This window comes from Leptodactylus fuscus, chromosome 2 (assembly GCF_031893055.1).
Source record: "Leptodactylus fuscus isolate aLepFus1 chromosome 2, aLepFus1.hap2, whole genome shotgun sequence".
In the NCBI taxonomy this organism is placed as follows: Eukaryota; Metazoa; Chordata; class Amphibia; order Anura; family Leptodactylidae; genus Leptodactylus; species Leptodactylus fuscus.
In genome coordinates this window covers 119,529,285-119,551,762 of record NC_134266.1, presented here as the reverse complement: position 1 = coordinate 119,551,762, position 22,478 = coordinate 119,529,285, and the positions used below count along the sequence as shown (strand labels likewise).

Below are 22,478 nucleotides of genomic sequence, written 5' to 3'. Positions count from 1 at the left end.
ATATTTTTGTTAATTTTTCGTGAAAGCTTTCTAAAACTCCAGATTACCATTTTTGTCCAGTCATGCAGTATTATGGAAGGCAGATTTCACATTCTAAAGTTTAATGCTATGGCTACACTGTAACATTGGTCGTGACTCCCATCGCTTAACCAAAGACTGCCAGTTCTCCTTATGATTCCTTCAGTGATGTTAATGAATGAAGTTTTATTATAACCCAGAAGGTGTCACGATAGCAACTTAAAATAGCAAGGGGAAAAAAAAAAAAAGTCTGTTAAAGCACTGTCTGGGTCACAGTGTAACTCAATAAGACTCTAAAGCTCCTAGAAATATTGTTTTGCCTATTTTAGCCTGAACGGGAAATGTCCTTATTGACACTGTGTTCTTGTTGAGTAACACCACATAGAGCATGATTTCTCACCTAAGCCTATGAAAGTCCTAATAAAGTCACACTAGTAAACAAGTTACAAAAGGTGGTGGAAGTTTATTGCTATTTTAAATTTAGACAAGCAGGCAGTGGCACACACTTTATGATAAATTTGGAGCATCTTGTAGCTGTGACACTTTTCTCTTATGTTTGCCAGCTTTTTGTTGACTTATAGTACTATGGACCAATAGTCTACCATCTCTTCTAGGGATATTCAATTGTTGCCATTGTTTTAGAGAGCATATTACAACAATTACCATCATATCTTTGCAATGTATTGTAAGCCGATGGCTGGTCAGGTAATGGAGGGGATGTACATCTCACCCAGAATACTCAGGTGGGTGAGATGACAAAACTCCAGGAATGTATGTTCTCAGCAGACAACTTTCGTCTGCTGAGCATTTACCAAAATGGGCTGGATTTTTAGGAATGACAGGTAGGATTGGTAGTGAGACCTGTCATTCCACCCCCCCTCCAGTCCACACTTTGGGGATGTTCCAGCAGCGACTCAGCTGCAGAGAGTCTCCTCGTCAAGGAGGCTTAAGAAGCCAGCTCCAGCAGCAACACTTTGGCAGAGTTTGGCTGGAGAGTCAAAGAGAGAGGTCATATTTTTGGAGCTGTGTCCTGAATGATTCTACTGGCTTTTGAATTTATGTTACGCTAGGTGAGGTAACCTATTCTATGTTTAGTTAGAGCCTAGCCGGGCAGGTATTTATTTTTGTATTGTTTTCCTTTAGTTGCTGCACTACCTTTTTGAGTGAAAATAAATCTCTGCCTTTGTTTTGGACTAAAGAATCTGGACTTTTGTGTCTATGCCACCCCACCTAGCAACCCCAGACTCTGACAGTATGTTACGTTTGTCGATTTGGAGAAAGACAACCTTGAAGTTAGTGAACTGTGGGCGGGTGTTCATCTCCAGTTAGCGCTGATCTTGCCACTCATACCCCTAACATGTTCTGTCTGTGACACTTTTCATAGTGACACTGCTAAGACATCAGCCATGCTACTTGAGTAGTAGGAGTGCTCCAAGGGAGCTCAAAGCTCACGTGCAGTCGGTGGTGAACCTAGCCTCTCTGCTGCCTGAGGCGAACGATTAAAAGACACCCCCCGCCCCAGACTGAAGACGAGAGGGTGGCGGTGTGTAGGGTCGTGATATGGTTTTTCTTTTGATCATCCGCATCAGGCAGCGGGGAGTGGGGGGGGGGGGGAGTGTGCTAAAGGTAACATTAAAGTGATTACAGTGCAGTAATATTTTGTTACTTACAGGAGATATCTTCCCACATATCCAGGCTCCCTTATTTCCAGATGTCCTCCCTTTGGACCGCCATGACCACTTCTTCCAGCTGTGACTTAACAACAGCGGTTGTGGAGCATAATAGAGGTTGCAGGGGGCCACTGTGGGGCATTATAGAGGTTGCATGGGCTGCTGTGGGTCATAATAGAGGTTTCAGGGGCCACAGTGGCCCCTGTAATCTCTATTATGCCCCACAGTTGACCACCCAACTCTCCAACTCTATTATGGCACATAGTGGCCCACCCCTGAATTATTATTATACTCTGGGGTCTTTTCAGACCCTAGAGTATAATAATCAGAGACCCAGGGGAGTTGACTTAACACAATAAACAGTGTTACTCACCTCTCTGGGATCTGATGTTACTTCTAGCAGGCTTCGGGCTGCATGGTAATGTCACAGACGTCACGTGGTCATCAGATCCAGGCAAGCTGAGTAACACTGGTTATTATGTTCCCTTACCTCCCCTGGGGCTCTGATCATAATACTCGGGGGTCTAAAAAAATCCCCAGAGTATAATAATAGTGGTAGTTGAGGATCGCGGCCTGGGCCCGGGCCTGCTCACGGCCACCCCAAGCGTCATATAGTAGAAGGGTAAGCGGGGGCAGCCATGAGCAAGTCTGGTAGATAAATAGGCCGCTATCAGCTGGGGATACTCCAGCAGGTAGCGGCCTATTAAATAAAAAACCAAAAGTATTTACTTAAAGAGGACCTTTCACCATATCCGGGCACAGGCAGTTCTATATACTGCCAGAAAGCTGACAGTGCGCTGAATTCAGCGCACTGTCGGCTTTCCCGATCTGTGCCCGGTGTGAAGAGCTTACGGCCCGGTACCGTAGCTCTTCTATGGTCAGAAGGGCGTTTCTGACCATTAGCCAGAGACGTCCTTCTACCTCGCGGCGCCAATCGCGCTGTGCTGGGGAGCCGGGAGGAACGCCCCCTCCCTCTGCTCACACAGCTCGTCCGTAGACGAGCATTATCAGGAGCGGGAGGGGGCGTTCCTCCCCGCTCCCCAGCACAGCGCGATTGGCACCGCGAGGCAGAAGGACGTCTCTGGCTAATGGTCAGAAACGCCCTTCTGACTGTAAAGCGCTACGGTACCGGGACCGATAGCGCTTTACACCGGGCACAGATCGGGAAAGCCGACAGTGCGCTGAATTCAGCGCACTGTCAGCTTTCTGGCAGTATATAACACTGTCTGTGCCCAGATATGGTGAAAGGTCCTCTTTAACTACCTTGAGATCCCTTGCCGCTGCTGCTCCCGTGCCACCTCCTCTTCACCCAGCAAAAGATGTCTGCATCTGAGCGCAGGAGGCGTGATGACTCTGCCTGCGCTCAGACGCAGAGGTCCAAACTATTGCAGGATAGGACCGTTCAGTTTGTTTTCAGAGTGACTCTGTAATGCAATAACAGGCTCTCTTTAAGACATAGTTAATGAACCTTGGCAGATTTTAATACTCCTCGTAGTCATATACCCTATTCTGAATACTTTCAAAACTGAAACACTATTTCCAACAAGCACTGGCACAGACTTTAACCAGTAGTGGGGCAATTAGTAGGTTGGGGTTAGGTATAATCTTATTGCTTAATGTAATTAACCGCTATATATGTCGGGGCGGTCCCTCTCTTGTTTAGTCTTAAGAAGATGTACAAAATTGTATAGCTGCTAAAGCAGGGAGTCGGCTGTTACTAAAGCTGGAGCTCCAGTAGGGAAGGCATGGTGCTATGATGAGTTCTCTTTAACCCGACGGTCATGGCCAGGGATCTGAGACTGTTAGAGCTGCTGGGTGTTAGAGGACCCAGATCAGCTCAGTAGTTATGGCACACGGTTGTATTCCAACTCTAACTATAATTATAGGGCTATAGGTTTCAGCTGTAGTTACAGGAGAAATCAGCCTCCTCACCAAAAAAAAAAAAAATACTGTAAAGAAATAAAAAAAGTAAAAATACCACGGCTACATCACAGGTTCTAGCAACATAATACGAAATAAAATATACTGTAATGAAAAGGGAAAACTGTATTAGGCCAGGGCCCCACTTGGTTTTACAGCATTTTACAGTCCCTGTGCAAATCCCATCCACACATTGAGGATAAATGTCAGTTAGAGCCTGTGCACACGATGTAACGTGGCGTTGATTCTGACACGTAAACTTGTGTCAGAATCAGTGCTTCAAAACAGAATCCCATTGACTTCAATGGGTTTTGTCTTAGGTGCGCTACACATTGAAATCAGTGGGAAACTTTTAACCCATTGATTTCAATGTGTTACGCATGTTAAACGGAACCCATTGAAGTTAATGGGATTCTATTTTGGAGTGCTGATTCTGACACAAGTTTACGTGTCAGAATCAACGCCGCGTTACATCGTGTGCACTGGCCCTTACACCTACGGAAAAGCTGGTGGTTTCCCTTTAGATATAATGGAAGCAGAATCTGGGATGAGATGCGTTGCTGCTGCAGTTTTTCCTGCAGCGCCTACTTGCTGCGGCCCACCAGGTGGAGCCTTAGCCTTAAAAAGTTTTTTAGTAGCACTTTGTGCTATTAAAAAAAAAATAAAAGTGAAAATCAGACATGTTTTCCCTTCTCTCTTGTATATATATTATTATATTATATAGTACATATTTTCCTATATATATAAAAAATATGCAAAAATGAAAATAACATAAAAATAAAGCCCTATTTGTCACGGAAAAAAGACACAAAAACTAGTTAAATAACCCGAAATGATAACACTGTTAAAGCCCTCATATACAAAAAAAATAAAAAATGTGTCTGGTCCTGAACCAGAGAAATAGGCCCAGTACTGAAGTGGGTAAAGGAGAGGTGGTGAGCCACTTACCTTATATACTCGAGTATAAGCCGAGCCGAATATAAGCCGACCCCCCTAATTTTACCACAAAAAACTGGGAAAACTTATTGACTTGAGTATAAGCCTAGGGGGGAAATGCAGCAGCTACTGGAAAATTTCAAAAATTAAAATGGTTGGTGTTTTTGGGTGCAGTAGTTGCTGGGTGCTGGGAAAGGGGAGGGGGTGTTTTGGTTGTCTGTCTGCCCCTTCCCTGAGCTTGAGGACTGGATTTTTTCTTCCCTCACTTGGAATTCAGTCTGGCTGAATATAGGGTATCTGCAGTGCTACTATTAACCCCTTCCCGGAACAGGAGCACTGCAGATACCCTATATTCAGTAGACCGAGCACTTTCAGACACAGGGATACCTGATATGTATGTGTCTCATAGTAATTTTCTACTTTTGTAAGTATTCTAGGGAAAGGAGGGATCTAGAACTTTTTTTTTTTTGCACTATTTTATGGGAGATTCTATACATTAATATTGTGGCTGGTCATAGACCCCCCAAAAAAACTGGGCTCAAAAATTCAGCTTATACTCGAGTATATACGGTAAGTCCTTCAGCACTTTCTGTTGTCTGGCCATTACTGATGACTTTTTTGGCACAGATATATGACTGTTGCAGCCATGGTTACAGACATACATGCTGAAGCGTCATCATTAGATGCTGGGAAACAGAAATTGGATGGGGACTGGGGAAGAGCAGCAAGGGATCAGTAAGGCGAGTATTAGGCCGGGTTCACACGGAGTTACGTGCCGCGAGATTTGGCACGTAGACGCCGCGTGACCCTTTGCGTGCCGTACACGCTCCCATTCATTTCAATGGGAGCGGGGAGCGTATGCGCCGCGCTAGTTTGCGGCCGTGCATTTATTCACGGCCGCAAACTAGCGCGGCGCATACGCTCCCCGCTCCCATTGAAATGAATGGGAGCGTGTACGGCACGCAAAGGGTCACGCGGCGTCTACGTGCCAAATCTCGCGGCACGTAACTCCGTGTGAACCCGGCCTTACTCATTTTGTTCTTCTAAGCTTATGCCTCAAGCATTGAGGCTACGAACCTAAGCAATACTTAACATCTAGCCTATGTGGTATGATTGACTTGCTTAAAATTAAAGGGGTTGGCCACTTTCAGACCAATATTGACAAACAAGTGTACAATAAAAAGTTGTACAATTTTCCAATATACTTTCTGTATCAATTCCTCACAGTTTTCTAGATTTCGGCTTGCTGTCACTCATTCTGTTACTTCTAGAGGATAAAACTCTGACCATGGTCATGTGATTTACGGTCCATGGTCATGTGATGTACACACAGGTGCCGCTCGTTATAGTCACAGCACAATAATCAGACATCTACCTGGTAATCAGCTGTGCACCTGTGTCCTCATCACATGACCATGGACCATAAATCACATGACTGTGGTCAGACTTTTATCCTCTAGAAGTAACAGAATGAATGACAGAAAGCCGAAATCTAGAAAACCATGAGGAATTGATACAGAAAGTATATTGGAAAATGGTATATCTTTTTATTGTACACTTGTTTGTCAATATTGGTCTGAAAGTGGCCAACCCCTTTAAGGACAATCGTGTTCATGGATATTGTTCGATTTTGACTCCTGCCTTCTAGACCCCATAACTTTTTTATTTTTCTGTTCACAGAGCCATTTGGGGATTGATGTTTGCAGGACAAATTGTACTTTGTTGTGTTACCATTTAATATTCTGTACGATGTACTGGAAATATGGAAAAAAAATCAGAATAGGGTGGAATCGGAGAAAAACTTAATTTCTGTGACTTTCTTGTGTGCTTTGTATTTACAGTGTTCACTGTGCAGTCAAAACTACATGTCACCTGTATTCTATGGGTCGGTAGGATTCTGGGGATACTAAATTTCTACATATTTTTTGTGTTTTAAATGGTTAAAAAAAATCCAAAACTTAGAAAACAAATACTTGTAGTCACCTTTTCATATATCCATGTATGGGATGCACAAGACATCCTTTTTTGCTGGGTCAGATCTACTTTTTAGTTATACAGTTTTAGCGAATTTCTGATGTTTTGATCATTTTTTACTCAAATTTTTATGGGAAATGAAATGGAAAAAAATCTGCATTTTTGCTGTTTTGATTTTCTTTCACTACGGAGTTCATATATGGGAAAAATATCTTTATATATTTGTAGACCAGGTATTTTCAAATGTGGAGATGTATAATTTGCTTGTTTGTTTTTATTTCAGATTTATGGAAGGGGGGGGAGGTTATATTTTTACAAACTATAAAAAACTATTTATTTGGTTGTCGTCCTGCAACAGCAAAGGTACAGGTGAGAACCAGCCCTGGGGGGCCAAATTAAATTGTGGGGTGAACTTTGATTGCAGGCATTAGCTCCAGGTCTCCACTGTGCAATATGAAGATCCAGTAGCTGTAGTGTACACTGCATTATTACGGAGGCCAGGTAGGGGTTAAATCTAGGCTGGTTTAATCCAGTTTAACATGTTTGTAATAACGGTATACATTTTATCTTCTTGCAGTACCTTATGTAGGTGAGTAAAACAGTAGATACATATTGTTCTTATTATATCCGCTTTTACATCCCTGCCAGCTCTCCCTTTACATCTTTAGGTATGGATTTATTCCACTCATAAGTAATTGTCTACAGCAGTTCAGATGAATTGGTTTTGACAAAATGATACTCACTCTTGATGTTGTTTTGCAGCTAGAAATGGTAACCATGGAACATTTTGTAGACTTTGACACATTTTGCTTGATTTAGTCATGGCGCTTTTTCTTGGTCAGACATTTATGTGTGAATTGTGTAGTAACTTGTTTTTCTGTTTATGTAATATAATAGCTATCCATATGTTTGTGAAGCAACTGCCTGAAATTCATCTTGCTGTATATAAATCAGTCTCATGGTACTTATTCATGATGGTGAGCTCCAGCAGCAGCCTTGAGGAGACAGACACCTTTCAGCATACATAATGCCTCCTAGGCCCAGATCACATCTGTGTTTGGTATTCCGTTTGAGGACTCCGCTTGGGGACCCCCTACCGGAATACCGAACACATTAAAAAGGATGAGCTAAGAAACCACATGGACCCCATAGACTATAATGGAGTCTGTGTGTTTTCCGCGCGGTGCCCGCACAAATAATGCGGAGAGAAAAGTACTGCTTGAAGAGATGTGTCCAGTGAGAGTCGAATGAGTCATCTCTGGTGGTCCTGGCACCTGTGCAGTTCTTTATTCTGGGTACACCACAGCTCTACTGCGCAAGTGTAGGCATGCGCAGTGAAGCCGGTGTGAACTCTTCTGGCTTCAGTGAAGAACTGTGCTGGTGCAGGGAGTACAACGACAGGGTAGGTATAAAGTTTTTTTATATTTATTGTGGGAATGGATGGCTTCATAACAGCGATTTGGGACACTAAACTCCCAGTCCATAAGGGCTTGTGGGTGGTTTAGTGTCTCAAATCACCCTCACAGATTCCCTTTAAGTCATGCACTGAAAACACGCAGTCTCTTGTGACTGCAGACTGTATAACCTCCCATGCCATCTTCTTCACTGTTGTAATAGAGTGCACAGGAAGAGTTAACAGCTACCGTATTTTTCGGACTATAAGACGCACCTAGGTTTTAGAGGAGGAAAATAGGGAAAAAAAATTTTGAAGCAAAAACTGGTAAAATATTTAATATATGGGAGTTGTAGTTTTGCAACAGCTGCAAGGCCACATTGACAGGTGACCCTGCAGCTGTACGGGGATGCATAGGGTGTTTTTTTTTGCGGGTTCAGAAGTACTTTTTAGTTATACCATTTTGGGGAATATCTATTGCTTAGATCACCTTTTATTGAAAAAAAAAAACGGTGGTTTATGATATATGATTTTATACTTTTATATATATATATTCTAGGGACAGGAGGTGATTTAGAACTTTTATTTATTTCATATTTTTATTATATATTTTTAAAGCTTTTTTTTTTTTACTATTTTATTCCCCCCCCGGGGCTTGAACCTGCGGTCACTGTATTGCCGTCTATGGGACATTCTGTCTATTAGTATTACGGCTGGTCTCTATGATATGCAATACTAATACAGCAGTGACAGGCCTGGGAGCCTCATTAGGCTCCCGGCTGTCACCCGAACAGGTCGGCTCCTGCGATATCGCCGCGCAGGAGCCGGCCTGCATCTTTACAGGTACGGGGGAGGCACAGGTTCGGGGGAGAAGGGGCCGCTGATACTGACCCGGCATCCGCTGTACTAGAGAGGCGGATGCCGGGGAGGGATAGACGCCGGGGCCTGAGACATCGCTGCCCTGCCCTGTATGAAGCCAGCGGCGGGGGCACGGAGGAGCGGAATAGCATCACTCCTCCCGCCGCTGGCTTCATGAAGGGCAGGGCAGCGATGTCTCAGGCCCTGGCACCTGTAATGGCGTCTATCACTTGCCGGCTTCCGCCTCTCTATTACGGCGGGTGCCAGGCGCCACATTCGGCCTATAAGACGCACCCTTCTTTTCCCCCCAAATTTGGGGGGAAAAAAGTGCGTCTTATAGTCCGAAAAATACGGTAAGCAATTATATTTAGTCTTGAATTTTTGTTTCTAGTGTTTTAACAAACAGTTGACTGAAATTCAATAAAGTAAATGTTAGCGACTAATAGCAGGCGGTTAGTCATCTCAATCTACAAACTGGCATTTGTTAGTTTCAGAATCCCTAAACCTGTAAGAGGTTACTGCAAATACACTTTACTTTGTACCATATATACTTCAAGAGGTATCTAGAATTTTGTTTATGACATTTCTACATCTTTTTAAATAAGTATTACATGTAAATACTTTGCAGTCAAATTAATATTGCACCTTTTAGTGTGAATTCTGCATTAACACCTTTCCTCTTTGTGCCTTTCTATCATAATTTTACGGTTTTTTAATTATATTGGTTTTGGCTGGCGAGAGCCTTAAATTTCAGATATTACTATAAATTTAATAATACACAAATATTTGGCTCTTCAAAATTCCAGATTGGCCATTTAAACAATTTATGTCTAATCTATAAACTTCAGATTTCACTCAGACAATTTGACCCTTGTCAAAAAATCAGATTGCTGAATGTGTAAATATACAATGATGAGAAAAACGATGGCTGGCTTCCTATGAAAGTCGTCTCATATTATCTGACAATACGCAGATAAGCTGAATTCCTGCAGATTGTAAGTTAGTGAGCGTAATTGCACATTGCTTTCCAGTTCCAACTCATGAATGTTTTGTCCAGAAAGCTATAAGGTCACCCTTGAAGATTACATTTTATTTTCACCTGAGCTACAATGTTCCATCATGATCATTATGCCCGTGAGGTGTTTGCATATATACAATAAGAAATGTTTTCCTAACCTTGTTGTACTGATGTTATTGCAAAGCCAACTGTCATTGGCATTTTTATTCCTTGAATACATATGTAAAACAGATTAGTTCAGTTGGCAGCTTACAGGCTGGATGCACCATTCCAAATCCAATGATGCACATTTGTAGATCATTCCTATCATTAAAAGCAGGAAAACGTAGTGTAACAGTACAAATGAGGCTGGAATAGAAGCTACCTGCGGTGTTTATGGGATGACAGCAGCATATGCTAGTCCTATTAAGAGAGTGAAATGCACATATTTACGAGCTAGATGTAGTAAATGTACTTAAGTCTAATAAAGTACAAATTCAGCTTATGTTGCATGATATCAAGCACTACCGTGTTTGCTAGGAAGACATTTAGAGTATAAAAGCGGCAGTACAGCCATTTGGCTTCGAGAAATCTTTAACTAAAGTTCGCTCTTCTCCAGACAAGCATTATTAGATTTGTGGACATAGATTAAGCAAGTAAGCAAGTACATTATGCAAGTGCCTTTACATATTAGACTAAAGTTGATAAAAATGGATAACAAACACTTGACAGTGAAATTTAAGAGTGAATGATTGTTTTAGATATGTATGGATTAGCATATGGTTTTGTATTCTATTCAGGAAAAGTAAGTTATATCTCATGCATTATAAAACATAGAAAATAATTTTCTAGTTTGTTATGAAATAAGAGAATCAGTATAATTCCAGAAGTAGCTTCATTCGAAAACTCAGTCAGGTAGATCTGCAACTTTAGTGCCACATGAAATATGAATATCTCCTCTTGCTTATGATACCAGAGGCACCTATGGCACTTATGAAATCGATAAGAAATTTTGAAGGGTAGATTGAGCATTCTGTTCAGAGAATCTATCATCTCTATTTACAAATGAAAAAGTTATTGTTGAGAATACAGCTGGAACATATATCCACATTCCGGAACCTATAGCTCCATGACATGCACAACCCTCAATAAAATCTAGAAGGGTGTTTTGGATAGCTGATACACACCCGGGGGGACTCGCAAAGCATAACGTTGTAGAGCAGCTAAAAAACTTATTTAGTTTGGAACAAATAGAGAATAAGCAACATAGGGGAGATCGATAGGGTGATTTTTCCATAGATGAAGAGTGTTAACATAAAATGTTGCTCATCTGATGAAATACTTTAAGATAATAATGTCACTGTTTGTAAGAACTAGAAACACTTGATGAGCGGGACACCATATTAAATGTTTAGACAGAAGAGGCGTCCATCAAAGACTGAAAATATAAAATGTAACTTTTATTGAGACAAATTTAAAACTGTCCCTAATTGGGATCGTCAGCCACCTTCACCAAAAATACTCAAAAATATTCCCCAGTTATATATCAGTATTCTACTCAAGGGTACTGGGGACTCTGACCACTATTAGATCCACATAGATAAAGGAGTATATATCTGAACAATCTCCATATACACCCCCCAACTGCGAGAGGGTATCTGGAGTGATTTATTGGATCCATGAGCTGAATCTTGGGGAATAGTTCACACCTGTCAAAAACTAGTGGGGTGTATATGAAGATTGTTCAGATCTATACCCCTTTATCTATGTGGATGCAATAGGGGTCAGAGTCCCCAGTTCCTTTGAGTAGAATACTGATATATAACTGGGGGTTATATTTAGGAACCATGTGGAGCCAAGGGCTCTCAATACCCAGGGATGATGCGCTCCTCCTTAGTAATGCAATGGGAAGCCTTGGAATAAATTAATCCAGGCTTCTATTACAAACAGCGCGTTTTGGGGTTCAAATGCATCCAACAGAGACCCACCCCTTGATTAGATCTTGTGTTGCCAGCTTTCTTAGGTTTGTTTCTAGTTCAAGAGCCTTATTTTTAAGTATTTTTATTGAGGGTGGTTGATGATCCCAATTAGGGGCAGTTTCAAATTTGTCTCAATTAAAGTAAAATTTTATATTTTCAGTCTTTGACGGACGACCCTTCTGTCTAAAAATTTGTAATAACTAGTAATATAGTTTACATAATCTTAATAAACTAGGTCTGCTTAAAGGTGCACGGTAGTATTAGATAATCTGTGCTTTCCATTTACTGCTTATAGGTATCCCCACTTTGCAACTACCATAGTAGTCATTCTTCGTCTCCGGAAATTGTGCTGTATCTCATTGTATTTCTAGTTATTCAGTACAAGTATGCTTTATTGGAACTTCTGTAAAGGCAGATGACCCAGAATTGTTCATCTTGATTTTTTTATATCTTATATTTTGAAATATATACAAATAATATGTCAATATAGTGTGAAATTGGTCTCTAGAATAAAAATACAATTAGTTCCCTTAACTCCTTTATTCGTTATATAGCAGATTAAATAAGTATTGAACGCTTCACTAATTTTCTAAGTAAATAGATTTCTAAAGGTGCTATTAACATGAAATTCTCACCAGATAACATAGGGAAAAAGTATTGAACACATGACGAAATAGAGGTGCAAAAAGCCATGGAAAATCATGATACCAGCTGAAATCTATCAGGAATTAGCAATCCTGAGACTTAGTGGCAAATAATATCAATTGATTTAACTGATGGCCTATAGAAAGGATTACTTTCTGATTACTAAGGTGCCAAATACTGGGAGACTATAGTTTGGTCTGATGAGCCCGAAATAGAACTCTCTGGATACCATGCTACACATCATGTTTGGAGGCCAAAGGGAACTGCATATCACCCCAAAAGCACCATAACAACAGTGAACTTTAGAGGTGGGATGAATGGACAAATGCACTGAGACATTCTTGATTAAAATCTGCTGCCAACTACCAGGATGATGAAGATGAAATGAGGGTGGACATTTCAGCAATACAATGTATTAAAAGTGTAAGAAAGAGTAAGAAATTAAAAGTTCTAGAATGGCCCAGACAATCCCCTGACCTGAATCCAATAGAAAATCTATGGAAGGAACTAAAGCTCAGAGTTCGTAGAAGGAGCCCACCCAACCTTCAGGATTTGAAGTGTGTTGTTGAATGAGCCAAAAGCACACCTGAGCAATGCATGTGACTAGCTACTCCATACAGGAGGTATCTTGAAGCTGTTATCACCAACAAAGGCCTTTGTACGAAGTACAGTATAGACTTTTTTCCTGTATCATTTCTTATTATTACTCATAATATAATTTATGGACAGCTATGGTTTGATTTCATTGACTGTGTGGATTGGATGGGTTGTTGGATCTGGTGAGAATTTCATGTTAATAGCACATGTAGAAATATATTTACTTAGAAAATTGGTGACGTGTTCAATACTTATTTTACTCGCTGTATTTAATTTCTGTAAATGTTAAATTCACCTCGGTCATAATTTACATGAATAATCATTCAATTTTCTAATCCTTTGAACACCGACACAGCATTAAAAACCTAGTTATCTTTGTAGTAAAATAAATCTTTTGAATGCTGTGCTGAGAAGAATAATTATACAGTATGTATTTGGATTTATCTCCTTTAAGGGCTTCGCTAAGTCCTCTTGTAGAGATGTGTCTTTTGGTGTGAATTAACATGAACCAGACATGAATCACGTTCTATTAGAAAAGTAAAGTATCAGCACAAATGGCTCATGCTGTTGATCAGTCATTGTATTACCAGCAAAAGACTGAATTACAGACTCGTGGTATTTTCTACAGTGAATTTTCATATCCCCATGATAACTAATTTGTGTGTGACTATATATCTGAATGGAGTGGAGCTGTATCACTAGAAATATCATGTTGATGTCTGATAAAAAATGTTTGTCTATCCCCTTCGCTCCTCAACCCTAATAAAGCTATAAATAGATCCATTTGTTTAAAAAGAAAATTAAAATGTAAATTATAGCATTTTACTGTAAGACCCAAATTTACAATTACATTTTTAAGGATGAGGATCTGTCAGAGTATTTACAAACTTAGGCTATTCCCCACATACCAAGCTGCAGCGAAAAAGTGCTGCTAGGAAAACCGCGGCAGAAACGCATTGCGATTTTTCCTGCGGTCTTTTTCACAGAAAGTTTACAGTGGTTTCTTCTACGGACTTTCTGCTTCCATTATAACTGTAGGGAAACCGCTGGTGTTTCCCTAGATAAAATTGACATCATGCGATTACCAAAAACGCAACTGTTTTGGAAATCACAGAATTTGCGCTTCATGTATTTTTCTGTAAATATTCTGCAAATTTTGTGAGTATATATTTCCTATGTCTTTGTAGCAGTGGGAGAGTTGTTTTTCTCCTATAGAGCTGCATAGAAATATATTTCAAATATAGCATTTCTACTGTTTGCAGCCCTATTAGGAAAGGCTGAATGTTTACTGCTTGACGACCAACCGTTGTAAAGAAAGAGTTTGCAGTAATCTCTAGTAGTAACAGTAATCTCTAGTAACACTTTGCAGTAATCTCTAGCAGTAATAGTAATCTCTAGTAACAGTATACAGTAATCTCTAGTAATAACAGTAATCTCTAGTAACAGTTTGCAGTAATCTCTAGTAGTAACAAGAATCTCTAGTAAGTTTGCTGTAGTCTCTAGTAGTAATAGGGATCTCTAGTAACAGTTTGCAGTAATCTTTAGCAGTAATAGTAATCTCTAATAACAGTATACAGTAATCTCTAGTAGTAACAGTAATCTCTAGTAACAGTTTGCAGCAATCTCTAGTGGTAAAAGTAATCTGTAATAACACTTTCCAGTAATCTCTAGTAGTAATAGTAATCTCTAGTAACAGTATACAGTAATCTCTAGTAATAACAGTAATCTCTAGTAACAATTTGCAGTAATTTCTAGTGGTAAAAGTAATCTCTAGTAACACTTTGCAGTAATTTCTATTAGTAACATTAATCTCTAGTAACAGTATATATTAATCTCTAGTAACAGTATACAGTAACCTCTAGTAACAGTATACATTAATCTCTAGTAACAGTAATCTCCAGTGGTAACAGTAATCTCTAGTAACACATTGCAGTAATCTCTAGTAGTAATAGTAATCTCTAGTGACACTTTGCAGTAATCTCTAGTAGTAACAGTAATCTCTAGTAACACTTGGCAGTAATCTCTAGTAGTAACAGTAATCTCTAGTAACACATTGAAGTAATCTCTAGTGGTAACAGTAATCTCTAGTAACACTTTGAAGTAATCTCTAGTAGTAACAGTAATCTCTAGTAACACTTTGCTGTAATCTCTAGTAGCAACAGTAATATCTAGTAACAGTTTGCAGTAATCTCTAGTAGTAACAAGAATCTCTAGTAAGTTTGCTGTAGTCTCTAGTAGTAATAGGAATCTCTAGTAACAGTATACAGTAATCTCTAGTAGTAACAGGAATCTCTAGTAACAGTATACAGTAATCTCTAGTAGTAACAGTAATCTCTAGTAACAGTTTGCAGTAATACCCTTTAGTAGTAACATGTTATTTTAATATGTATTAACCCATTAACTGCCTTTTTTTTTTTTCAATAATATGAGAACTGCACCGTGACAATGACCTCACATGCGCAAGGCAATGTATACACATGATCAGTTTAGATGACATCCTGCTGGAGCACGTGAATGTCCTGTTTCTATTGCTCAATGACAGATGGTGTTCGTAGGTGGGATAAAGTACCCAATCCCCAATTGGGGATCGTGGCAGTTAATGGGTTACTCACTATTAGGATACTGAGTTCCAATTATTATGCCTTTAATGAGTTAATAAGGACTCATGTAGAGTTTTTTTCAGTCCGCAAACGATTAGCATTAGTTATTGGGCTAGCTTTTCTGAAGAGACTCCTATTAGTCAACAATGACTCAAAAGACTCAGTGAACAAATGTCAAACTATATACCATCTGGTTATCAGGAATTGCAATGTTAACCAAATAAAATGTAACTTTTAATCTTATAAATTGAAACAAACAAGAAATCAAGTACATACATTTCTGTTTCATATAAAATATCAAATAAAAAAAGAGTTTACTGTAGTAACACTTTACTGATATCCGCCGTAATAGTAGTCTTTAAATATAGTGGCCGCCATAGCGTCAGGACTCCACTGTATTACACAGTGGAGACCCAGCGGCAATTCCTTTTTTTTCTTTTTTTTATGTAGATTGTGAGCCCCTTATAGAGATCACAATGTACTTTATTTTATTTTTCTCTCATTTAAAGAAGACCTTTCATGGATTTGGGCACATGCGGTGTTATATACCGCTCGAAAGCCAACAGTGTGCTGAATTCAGCGCATCGTCGGCTTTCTCGATCTGTGCCCCAGGTGAAGAGCTATCAGTAATATTCGTCTATGGACAAGTACTGTGAGCAGAGGGAGGGTTCGTTCCTCCCCGCTCACACAGCACAGCGCTATAGGCGCTGCTCTACAGAAGGACGTTCCTGAGAGTGTCAGAAACGCCCTTCTGACGATGAAGAGCTACGGTACCAGTAACGATAGCTCTTCACCCGGGGCACAGATCGGGAAAGCCTGAATTCAGCGCACCGTCGGCTTTCCAACGGTATATAACACCGCATGTGCCCAAATCCATGAAAGGTCCTCTTTAAGTATGTCTTTGTAGAATGGGAGGAAATCCACGCAAACAGGGGGATAACATAAAAACTCCTTGCTGATGTTGTTGCTGGTGGGATTCAAACCCAGGACTCCAGCACTGCAAGACTGCAGTGTTAACCACTGAGCCATCATGTTGCCCCTGACCCAGTGGCAATTCCTGTGATAAACCTGCAATATTTGGTGGTGCATGAGCACTGCCATTTTGGGGTGGAACACTGGCTGCCAGAACAAGATCTGGTGGTAGTGATCCATTGTCATGCCAGCCATCATCCTATTGTTCTATGCAGCCTTTAATTCAAGTTTCACTACTTTACAATACATTGCAATTTATTATCATTCCAATGCATTGTAGTAGTTATCAGACCCCTGTTGCAGTTAAAAAAAAATCTAAAAAATAAAAAGAAACAAAAATTCAAATCAACACCCGCCTTTCCCTAGAACACCTATAAAAAATAGAAATTAAGGGAAGCACATACACATTGAGTATCCATATGTCCAAAAATGAGCAGTCTACAAACTTATAAAAATATTTTTCTCATACAGTGAATGTCGTAGTTAGAAAAAAAATTGGCTAAAAATTTGGATAAAAAGCGATCGAAGCAATATATATTCCCTAAATTGGTATAAATAAAATGTACACCTGGCTCTGCAAAAATAAAAAAAAAAAAAAAGTGCCTTACACATTTTCCCTGTTATGGGTGTCAGAATATGGCGACTCCATGAATTTTTTAGGGATTAAAATAAAAAAATCTGTAAAACTTTAGTATTGCAGTAATCGTACTCACTCATACCGCTGCTATCATTATACTCGGGGCTCTTTTCGGACCCCCGAATATAATGATCGGCAGCCCGAGAGAGGTAAGAAACATATAAAACACTGTCACTTACCTCTCCACAATCCGGGCAGGTTTCAGCCTAGTCGTCTGACGTCTCATGACCCCGGTCTGCGTCCCGGGTCATGTGACGTCTGACGTCATTGAAGATTGACTGCTTTGGAGGCCGACAGCGTAGGAGCTGGGAGATAGGTAACAGTTTTTTAAATGTTTTTCTCCTCCTGGGTCTCCGATTATTATACTCTGGGGTCTGAAAAGGGGGGATAATACTGTGTGAAGGGGCCACTGAGGGACATAATAGTGTGTGCGGGGGCCACTAAGGGACATAATATTGTGTGCAGGGGCCACTATGAGGCATAATAGAGCGCACAAGAATGCGTAGGAGGGGTTAGGTCGAGGTCTTCGGTGCCGGTCGGGGGGGGGGGGGGGATGGGGGGGGGGCGATGTCAAAAGTTGGCCCGGCCATTCCTAGTTACGCCACTGCCATTCCTCTTTATTAGTGGTCTGTTGCTAGGATAGCTTTTCTGAGGAGTTTTCTTATTATCCTATTTGTATCACTATTGCTATGACTCATATTAGTAGTCTGTTTTCAGCCTAGCTTTTCTGAAGAGTTTCCTATTCTCCTAACTGTCCTTATGACTCTTATTAGTGGTTTGTTATCAGCCTCACTTTTTTGAAGAGTTATATATTATCCTACTCTTATTTGCATTCTCATGACTCTTATTAGTGGTCTGTACTAAGCTAGCTTTTCAGAAGATTTTCCTATTCTCCTATACTGATTTCCATTCATATGACTTCTGTTTGTGGTTTGTTCATAGTTAACCCTTTCATTGCCAATAATGTAATATTGCCTGACACTTGTGCAATACAGCAGTTTAATCTACCGGTATACACATTTTTTTTAAACATACCTTTCTACTGATCACTGGGAGAGGAAAAACTAAATTCAATCATAAATTTTAATGTATGCAGCCACATATAATTCTGATACCACATTATTAAGACAGCAAAGTTGATTAGAGGAGCAATGATGGTGCTCACTCCAGAAAAAAAATATAGTGGACCAGGTAAAGATGACCTGGATAATCCACAATTTACTAGATAGGGAATAAATAAATCAGTATATAATTAGAGATGAGCGAACAGTGTTCTATCGAACACATGTTCGATCGGATATCAGGGTGTTCGCCATGTTCGAATCGAATCGAACACCACGTGGTAAAGTGCGCCAAAATTCGATTCCCCTCCCACCTTCCCTGGCGCCTTTTTTGCACCAATAACAGCGCAGGGGAGGTGGGACAGGAACTACGACACCAGGGGCATTGAAAAAAATTGGAAAAAGTCATTGGCTGCCGAAATCAGGTGACCTCCATTTTAGACGAATAGTGGATTTCAAATCCGGGTCATATGAGAATGTGAACTTTGTGACTATGAGACAGGGATAGCTGTACAGGCAGGGATAGCTAGGGATAACCTTTATTTAGGGGGGAATGTTATTAAAAATAACTTTTTGGGGCTCTATCGGGTGTGTAATTGTGATTTTTGTGAGATAAACTTTTTCCCATAGGGATGCATTGGCCAGCGCTGATTGGCCGAATTCCGTACTCTGGCCAATCAGCGCTGGCCAATGCATTCTATTAGCTTGATGAAGCAGAGTGTGCACAAGGGTTCAAGCGCACCCTCGGCTCTGATGTAGCAGAGCCGAGGCTGCACAAGGGTTCAAGCGCACCCTCGGCTCTGATGTAGGAGAGCCGAGGGTGCACTTGAACCCTTGTGCACCCTCAGCTCTGCTACATCAGAGCCGAGGGTGCGCTTGAACCCTTGTGCACACTCTGCTTCATCAAGCTAATAGAATGCATTGGCCAGCGCTGATTGGCCAATGTATTCTATTAGCCTGATGAAGTAGAGCTGAATGTGTGTGCTAAGCACACACATTCAGCTCTACTTCATCGGGCTAATAGAATGCATTGGCCAGCGCTGATTGGCCAGAGTACGGAACTCGACCAATCAGCGCTGGCTCTGCTGGAGGAGGCGGAGTCTAAGATCGCTCCACACCAGTCTCCATTCAGGTCCGACCTTAGACTCCGCCTCCTTCGGCAGAGCCAGCGCTGATTGGCCGAAGGCTGGCCAATGCATTCCTATGCGAATGCAGAGACTTAGCAGTGCTGAGTCAGTTTTGCTCAACTACACATCTGATGCACACTCGGCACTGCTACATCAGATGTAGCAATCTGATGTAGCAGAGCCGAGGGTGCACTAGAACCCCTGTGCAAACTCAGTTCACGCTAATAGAATGCATTGGCCAGCGCTGATTGGCCAATGCATTCTATTAGCCCGATGAAGTAGAGCTGAATGTGTGTGCTAAGCACACACATTCAGCACTGCTTCATCAAGCCAATACAATGCATTAGCCAGTGCTGATTGGCCAGAGTACGGAATTCGGCCAATCAGCGCTGGCTCTGCTGGAGGAGGCGGAGTCTAAGATCGCTCCACACCAGTCTCCATTCAGGTCCGACCTTAGACTCCGCCTCCTCCAGCAGAGCCAGCGCTGATTGGCCGAATTCCGTACTCTGGCCAATCAGCACTGGCTAATGCATTGTATTGGCTTGATGAAGCGGTGCTGAATGTGTGTGCTTAGCACACACATTCAGCTCTACTTCATCGGGCTAATAGAATGCATTGGCCAATCAGCGCTGGCCAATGCATTCTATTAGCGTGAACTGAGTTTGCACAGGGGTTCTAGTGCACCCTCGGCTCTGCTACATCAGATTGCTACATCTGATGTAGCAGTGCCGAGTGTGCATCAGATGTGTAGTTGAGCAAAACTGACTCAGCACTGCTAAGTCTGCATTCGCATAGGAATGCATTGGCCAGCCTTCGGCCAATCAGCGCTGGCTCTGCCGGAGGAGGCGGAGTCTAAGGTCGGACCTGAATGGAGACTGGTGTGGAGCTATCTTAGACTCCGCCTCCTCCAGCAGAGCCAGCGCTGATTGGCCGAATTCCGTACTCTGGCCAATCAGCACTGGCTAATGCATTGTATTGGCTTGATGAAGCAGTGCTGAATGTGTGTGCTTAGCACACACATTCAGCTCTACTTCATCGGGCTAATAGAATGCATTGGCCAGCGCTGATTGGCCGAATTCCGTACTCTGGCCAATCAGCACTGGCTAATGCATTGTATTGGCTTGATGAAGCAGTGCTGAATGTGTGTGCTTAGCACACACATTCAGCTCTACTTCATCGGGCTAATAGAATGCATTGGCCAATCAGCGCTGGCCAATGCATTCTATTAGCGTGAACTGAGTTTGCACAGGGGTTCTAGTGCACCCTCGGCTCTGCTACATCAGATTGCTACATCTGATGTAGCAGTGCCGAGTGTGCATCAGATGTGTAGTTGAGCAAAACTGACTCAGCACTGCTAAGTCTGCATTCGCATAGGAATGCATTGGCCAGCCTTCGGCCAATCAGCGCTGGCTCTGCCGGAGGAGGCGGAGTCTAAGGTCGGACCTGAATGGAGACTGGTGTGGAGCGATCTTAGACTCCGCCTCCTCCAGCAGAGCCAGCGCTGATTGGCCGAATTCCGTACTCTGGCCAATCAGCACTGGCTAATGCATTGTATTGGCTTGATGAAGCAGTGCTGAATGTGTGTGCTTAGCACACACATTCAGCTCTACTTCATCGGGCTAATAGAATGCATTGGCCAATCAGCGCTGGCCAATGCATTCTATTAGCGTGAACTGAGTTTGCACAGGGGTTCTAGTGCACCCTCGGCTCTGCTACATCAGATTGCTACATCTGATGTAGCAGTGCCGAGTGTGCATCAGATGTGTAGTTGAGCAAAATTGACTCAGCACTGCTAAGTCTGCATTCGCATAGGAATGCATTGGCCAGCCTTCGGCCAATCAGCGCTGGCTCTGCCGGAGGAGGCGGAGTCTAAGGTCGGACCTGAATGGAGACTGGTGTGGAGCTATCTTAGACTCCGCCTCCTCCAGCAGAGCCAGCGCTGATTGGTCGAGTTCCGTACTCTGGCCAATCAGCACTGGCCAATGCATTTCTATGGGGAAAAGTTAGCTTGCGAAAATCGCAAACTGACAGGGATTTCCATGAAATAAAGTGACTTTTATGCCCCCAGACATGCTTCCCCTGCTGTCCCAGTGTCATTCCAGGGTGTTGGTATCATTTCCTGGGGTGTCATAGTGGACTTGGTGACCCTCCAGACACGAATTTGGGTTTCCCCCTTAACGAGTTTATGTTCCCCATAGACTATAATGGGGTTCGAAACCCATTCGAACACTCGAACAGTGAGCGGCTGTTCGAATCGAATTTCGAACCTCGAACATTTTAGTGTTCGCTCATCTCTATATATAATGAATCCTCCAACCATCTCTTAATCTATAGGCTACCATACAAGTAGAGGGAAGTTCCACTGTAGGTAGCAGACTGCAGTGATAGTCTTGTAACCTTAACACTTTTCCTCCCTTATATAATCCTAAAGGGGTTCATTAGGAGAACTGGATGGTAAACTGACAAAAAACCCAAAACCCTAAATTAAGTGTAGTACACACACCTAATAATTGAAAAAAGCATTTGCAAACTTATGAAAGGGGACATTTTTAGAGTAGACTGGCACAACAATGCCTTATTTTAGTTATGCTTGTCATAGGGACAATAGGTAAAGACAAGTAAGCAGGTGGGAGAGGCCTGTTTTCATATATACAGTACATTGGTTTGGTTTGTTATTCACATATATATTAATAGCGGAGCCGGACTGGATTTTATACCTGTTTTAGAAAAATCTTCAGACTATGAGTCTGTAGGGAAACTATCAAGTCACAGGGATTTTTAGGAAGAATCTGATGCAGAATGCAGTCCAGTCTCTAGGTATCATGACAACTTGTTGTAGAGTAGATGCTGACTAGATTGACATATAGTTTTGTAGGAAAAGTATCAGTATAACGTGTATTTTATTTCCTCATATCTTTGCTCTTTCTATGCTTAAAAACTGTTCTCTAGTCATGGAGTGACTGACAGCACTCCATGTATGACTGTGCATATAAAAATAACTATTTCATTCCTAAGTAGAACTGTCCACGTGAATATACCACTGCTTTTAAGACCAAAATAAGCCAAGTCACAAATCAATAAATTACATGTTATG

The 22,478-nt window shown here is 41.5% G+C and overlaps 1 protein-coding gene across 6 annotated transcripts in view; it reads left to right on the top strand.

The window, feature by feature from the left end:
• Positions 1 to 22,478, top strand: part of DLGAP3 (DLG associated protein 3) — a 335,981-nt gene that overhangs the window by 159,707 nt on the left and 153,796 nt on the right. The window lies entirely within an intron of this gene.